This window comes from Berghia stephanieae, chromosome 3 (genome assembly GCF_034508935.2).
Source record: "Berghia stephanieae isolate SIO BIC M18660-M18661 chromosome 3, UCSD_Bste_1.3, whole genome shotgun sequence".
Lineage (NCBI taxonomy): Eukaryota > Metazoa > Mollusca > Gastropoda > Nudibranchia > Aeolidiidae > Berghia > Berghia stephanieae.
This window is the reverse complement of record NC_088362.1, coordinates 19,959,986-19,964,985: the sequence shown is the minus strand read 5'-3', so window position 1 is coordinate 19,964,985 and position 5,000 is coordinate 19,959,986. Positions and strand designations below refer to the sequence as shown.

Below are 5,000 nucleotides of genomic sequence, written 5' to 3'. Positions count from 1 at the left end.
TTTTTCCAAAGTACAACATAACATATTCTTACCTTTCTTGAATTATGGATGCGGTATTATCTTTACGATATACGCTGCCAAAAAAGACAGAATTCAATAAAAAATAAATAATGTTTTTGTGTGGTTGGAGCACTGGCACTTGAGTGATGTAAAAACTCTTAAAAAACTGTGTTTTGATCCTTTTTTTTCATTTTTCTTTCTTTTGTTTTTCTGTCTTCTTTGCTTTGTAACCGCAAACCACTTTTCAGATTTGAATAAATATGGTTTTCTAATTTTAAAGATAATCTGGGTTGGGTTTTTTTCTATCGTTGTTAAGTTACTTCTTATCTCATAAACACCTTCAAATATTTGTTGATGCCATTAAGTAGTAGTCCTTCAGAGCCATTAAGTCCATAATCGGAGTTTACCCCGGTTATCTAGCGCGAGACGGACAATAGCAATTGTTTGCTATACTTTGGATAGCTATGAGCTAGTCTATCTCAAAGTACTTGCCGCCAGATCTAACATAACCAGCGACCCAATCACTGTTGGATGAAAAAGGGTGTCATAAAAAAAATCTAGACCTCAACCAGGATCGAACTCCGTCCCTTGCGTGTGAAGCGATTGCTCTACCAACTATCGGGACCCCGAGTGATATAAAATCTATTAAAATTGCGTGTTGTTCCTTAGTACTTTTTCTTTCTTTTTCCAGTCTTCTTTACTTTGTAATACAAATCAGTTTTCAGGTTTGAATAAATAAAGATAATATCTAGTTGTTTGGGTTTTTCTGTTTTGTTTTCTATCGGTGTTTACTGTACTTCTATCTCAAATAATATCTCCAAATATCTGTTGATGCCATTAAGGTGAAGCATTTATTTCTTCGTCGTCTGCATTTTTTCCTATCTCTCCCCGGTATTTGTGTCATATCGTCTCAAAAGGCTATGTGTTAACGGTTACGTTCCCAACCTGCAACGATCGACAATCAGATTTCAGGAGACTCCATCCCCACCCCACCTCCCACTGCTGAGTGTCGGAGAATATGCTGTTTTTTTTTTTTTTTTTGTTTTTTTTATTGTTTTTTTTTTTACATTTAAAAAAAATTGTTTGTTTTTGTTTTGTTTTTGTTTTTATGGTTTTATTTGTTTTGTTTTGTTTTTGTTTTTGCTTGTTTTGTTTTTTTTTTGTTTTGTTTTGTTTTTTTTTTTTGGGGGTTTTTTTTTTTTTTTTTTTGTTGAATTTTTTTTTTTTTGTTTTTTTTTTTTTTTTTTTTGGGGGGGGGGGGGGGGTTCTAAAAACTAAAACTCTGAGGAGAGATCTCCGTTTTCTTCCACGTCGTTCGTTCGTCGATCGTTGTAGGTTGAGAACGTAATCGTCACTTTCTATTATGTCGGGGTGAATCGGGCCCGAAACGTGAATTTAGAAATAAAATGATGAGAAATACGAACTTGCAGTTTTATACAATACCAGAATTTATATTGATTTCCTACTGCTATGTAGCGGCTATGTGGTCTTGTGGTATGACACTCTTATTCGGATTGGAAGGTCCTGGGTTCGAGCTTCGCTTGGAAAAAGGCTCTTTACTCACATTCTCTCACCGTTCTCATGTGTAAAATGAGTACCTGGCTGTTAACAGCGTTATCCCTGTCCGAAACAAAATGCAATATCGCCTAATGTGCGGTCCTACATGTTAAGTTTTGCTCTTGGCCAGGGACCCGTTGTAAAGCGATTTGGGCACATTTAGTGGATATTGCTCATTATAAAAGCTTTTTTTTTACTGAATGGAAGAAGCATTAACCCAAAGTTTCGTATAGTAGTCCTTCAGGGCTAATATTAAGCCTATGGAGTCGGGCCTTATCCCTGTTTCTATACTGTGAATCGGAGAGTTGCAATTGATTGCTACCCTTTGAATAGGACGCAGGTCTATCGCAAAGTACTTTCCTTCCGATCTAACGGACCCAGCTACCCAATCCCTGCTGGGTGGGCAGGGGGGTAGGGGGGGGGGTGGGGGTCAGAAAAAAATCTCGTCTTTACCCAGGATCGAACTCGGTCCCCTTTGCTTGTTGTAAAGCGAGTACTCCACAAACTGAGTGTCGAGACCCCCCCCCCCCCCCCCCCCCCAATAATTTCATATTGATGCTATGCGTTTAGTTAAAGTATTCACAACAACTGCCAACCGGATATAAATTACAAACACACATATCTATGTGTAATCTTGAACGTTTATAGTCTGATTGATATGAGTATTGTGAGAAGTAATCGGCCTGTCTAAAAGCAATAAAAAAAGAACTGAGAGGGGTCAAACTCGTTCCTTCTATATGTGGCTATAAATGAGATTTCCGCCATTTAGTACAGCCCGTCATAACACCGCTTTGAGACGAGGCATCACTTTTTCTCATTGCATTCTCATCATCATCATCATCATCATCATCATCATCATCATCATCATCATCATCATCATCATCATCATCATCATCATCATCATCATCATCATCATCATCATCTTCATCATCATCATCATCATCAGCTAACGCTGTCGACAATGCACAAAGTAATCATCACACTTGAATAGTTTTATCCTTCCGTTAAATGATGAAAGCCTGCCAGAATTAGTTTCCTCCTGTAAATTTGGAATTAGGGCAAATCCGATGCCAGAGCGAATCCAGAGCTAAGAATAGAATTATTCCGTTGTTGTTGCTAACTTGTTTGAAATCTGATTTAGATGGAAAGCGTCAAAGGGGTATGGATAATGGTAATCTGAAGGTTGTTGGTGAGGGAGGTGGGTGGGAGGAGGGGGGGGGATGAAACGGTTCAAAGAGGACAGGACAGGACAGGACGTCTTGATGAAGCTGTCGGTCAGGGATGGAGAATTGATGAGTGAGTTAGAGAGATGGGAATTAGGGATATCATAATATGATATAAATGTGTCTGTTCCTCTGTGTGTGTGTGTGTGTGTGTGTGTGTGTAAGTGTGTGTGTGTGAGCGATCGTGCGAGAGATATTGGGAGAGTGTGAGGAGGGCGAGGGAGGGAGAGAGATAGAGGGGAGAGAGAGAGAGAGAGAGAGAGAGAGAGAGAGAGAGAATTAGAAATAGATAATCAGTGAGTGACTGAAAGAGATGAATGATAAATAGATAGATAGATAGTTAGATAGAAAGATAGATGGATAGATAGATGATAGATAGATAGATAGATAGATAGATAGATAGATAGATAGATAGATAGATAGATAGATAGATAGATAGATAGAGAAAAGTAGAAATAAAGAAAGAGGTAGGGAGAGGGGAGGGGAGGACGGTGACAACAGACAGCAATCAAAATTTGGTAAAGAGTATAAGAGATAGAGAGAGAGAGAGAGAGAGAGAGAGAGAGAGAGAGAGAGAGAGAAAAGTAAGAGAGAGAGACCGAGTGTGTGTGTGTGTTTGTGTGTGTGTGTGTGTGTGTGTGTGCGAAAGAGATAGAGAAAGTGAAAGAGACGAGAGAATGAGATGGAATGAGTGAAGGGAGTAAGAGATTGAGATAGAGAGTGATTCAAAATGAAAAAGAGAATAAATTATCAATAATGTATGTGAGTTGTTTGTGTGTGCGCGTGTTTTTTGTTTTTTTTTTGTGTGTGAGAGAGTGACAAGAGATAGATAGATAGAAAGAGAGAGAGAGAGAGAGAGAGAGAGAGAGAGAGAGAGAGAAGGAGAGAGAGAGATTTAAAGAGAGTGTTTCAAATTAAGGGGGAGAATAGAGAAAAGGGCAGAGGTACAGCGAGAAAGAAATAAAGAAAGAAAGAGGGTTAGAGAGAGAGGAGGGGGGGGGGGAGTGAGGGAAGGGGGGCGGGGGGGGGGAGAGGGATATATTAACCTCTCCCGAATCGAAGATAGAATGATTAGAAATGATCAGCCCTATGACCTGCAAAAATAGAAAGTAACACATGGTGGGACGTGGGCCGCATACGAAATTAAATACCATAAGGAAATCAATAAATATTTAAGACAACGATCAATGACAACTTTCCAAGTCTTTACCAACGCCTAATCTCTATCTACCTCTGCTTTTAATTTCTTCTTTTTTTTTTAACGTTTACTTTTTACGTCGTACTTAAAACGTATTGCAGTTGGTGAAAAGAATGTAATGTCTCTTGTTATGTCAAAGCCAGACAAACACTCATCAAAGCATTGTTCTGTTCATTTTGTATGCCAATTAACACAGGTAAATGGCAGGCACAACTGTTGTAATCATTGAATAGACAGAATCTACATCACTCATCATTCATAGTGACGATAGTCAAGTTCATTGTTTCATTAATGTAAGGATGAAAATATTCTACCTGTTTTGTAAAAAAAAATTTTTAACCGTTTCGTAGATTTGAAAGAGTGCCAAAATGCATTAACAGTATGAACGAATAGGTGTTGTAACCAAAATTAATACAAATTAAATAGGATTGACTCTTCTATTCCCTTTTAGCATATCTAGCTATTTATTTATAACCAAAATTACGAGAATGATTTAAGTTGATAAAAACCAGACATTAGATATACTATCTGCAGCTTTAAATCCTCTAAGCCAATTCTTAGTATCCATTTTCAAGATTTTTTCAAGAAAAAGTCTTATCCAAATAATACCAAAATAGAATTTGATTTGTTCAATCCCAAGAGAAATCGGCATGCATTGCGTTTAATTTCGTTCAGAACAAATATAATTCTAATACAGTATCTTCAAATATATTGTGATGGTGTAAATGAGTTTTCAATTATTATTTTTAAATGAATATCGAAACGAATGCAACGATTTTATGGTTGTTTGGAAAGGAGAGGGTTAAAAAAAAATCCCCCCCCCCCCAAAAAAAAAGATAAGATAAACATGTGCGGCTATGTGGTCTTTTGGTCCTGGGTTCGAGCCTCGTTCAGCGCATAGTTGAGTCCTTGGAAAAGACTCTTTGCTTACATTCTCTCACCGTACCCAGGTGTAAAATGAATACCTGGCCGTCAACAGCGTTGTCTCTGTCGGATAAATTGTAATATCGCCTAACAGGCGT

The 5,000-nt window shown here is 37.9% G+C and overlaps 1 protein-coding gene across 4 annotated transcripts in view; it reads right to left on the bottom strand.

The window, feature by feature from the left end:
- LOC144967304 (uncharacterized) overlaps positions 1–5,000 on the bottom strand; it is a 131,965-nt gene that overhangs the window by 87,532 nt on the left and 39,433 nt on the right. Inside the window, exon 1 of one of the 4 annotated variants that reach the window (XM_078904367.1) lies at positions 33–58. The exons of the other annotated variants lie outside the window; for them this stretch is intronic. The gene's annotated coding sequence lies outside the window, so the exon portion shown is untranslated. Of the gene's footprint in view, positions 1–32; positions 59–5,000 lie in introns of those variants that run through there. 4 annotated transcript variants of the gene reach the window in all.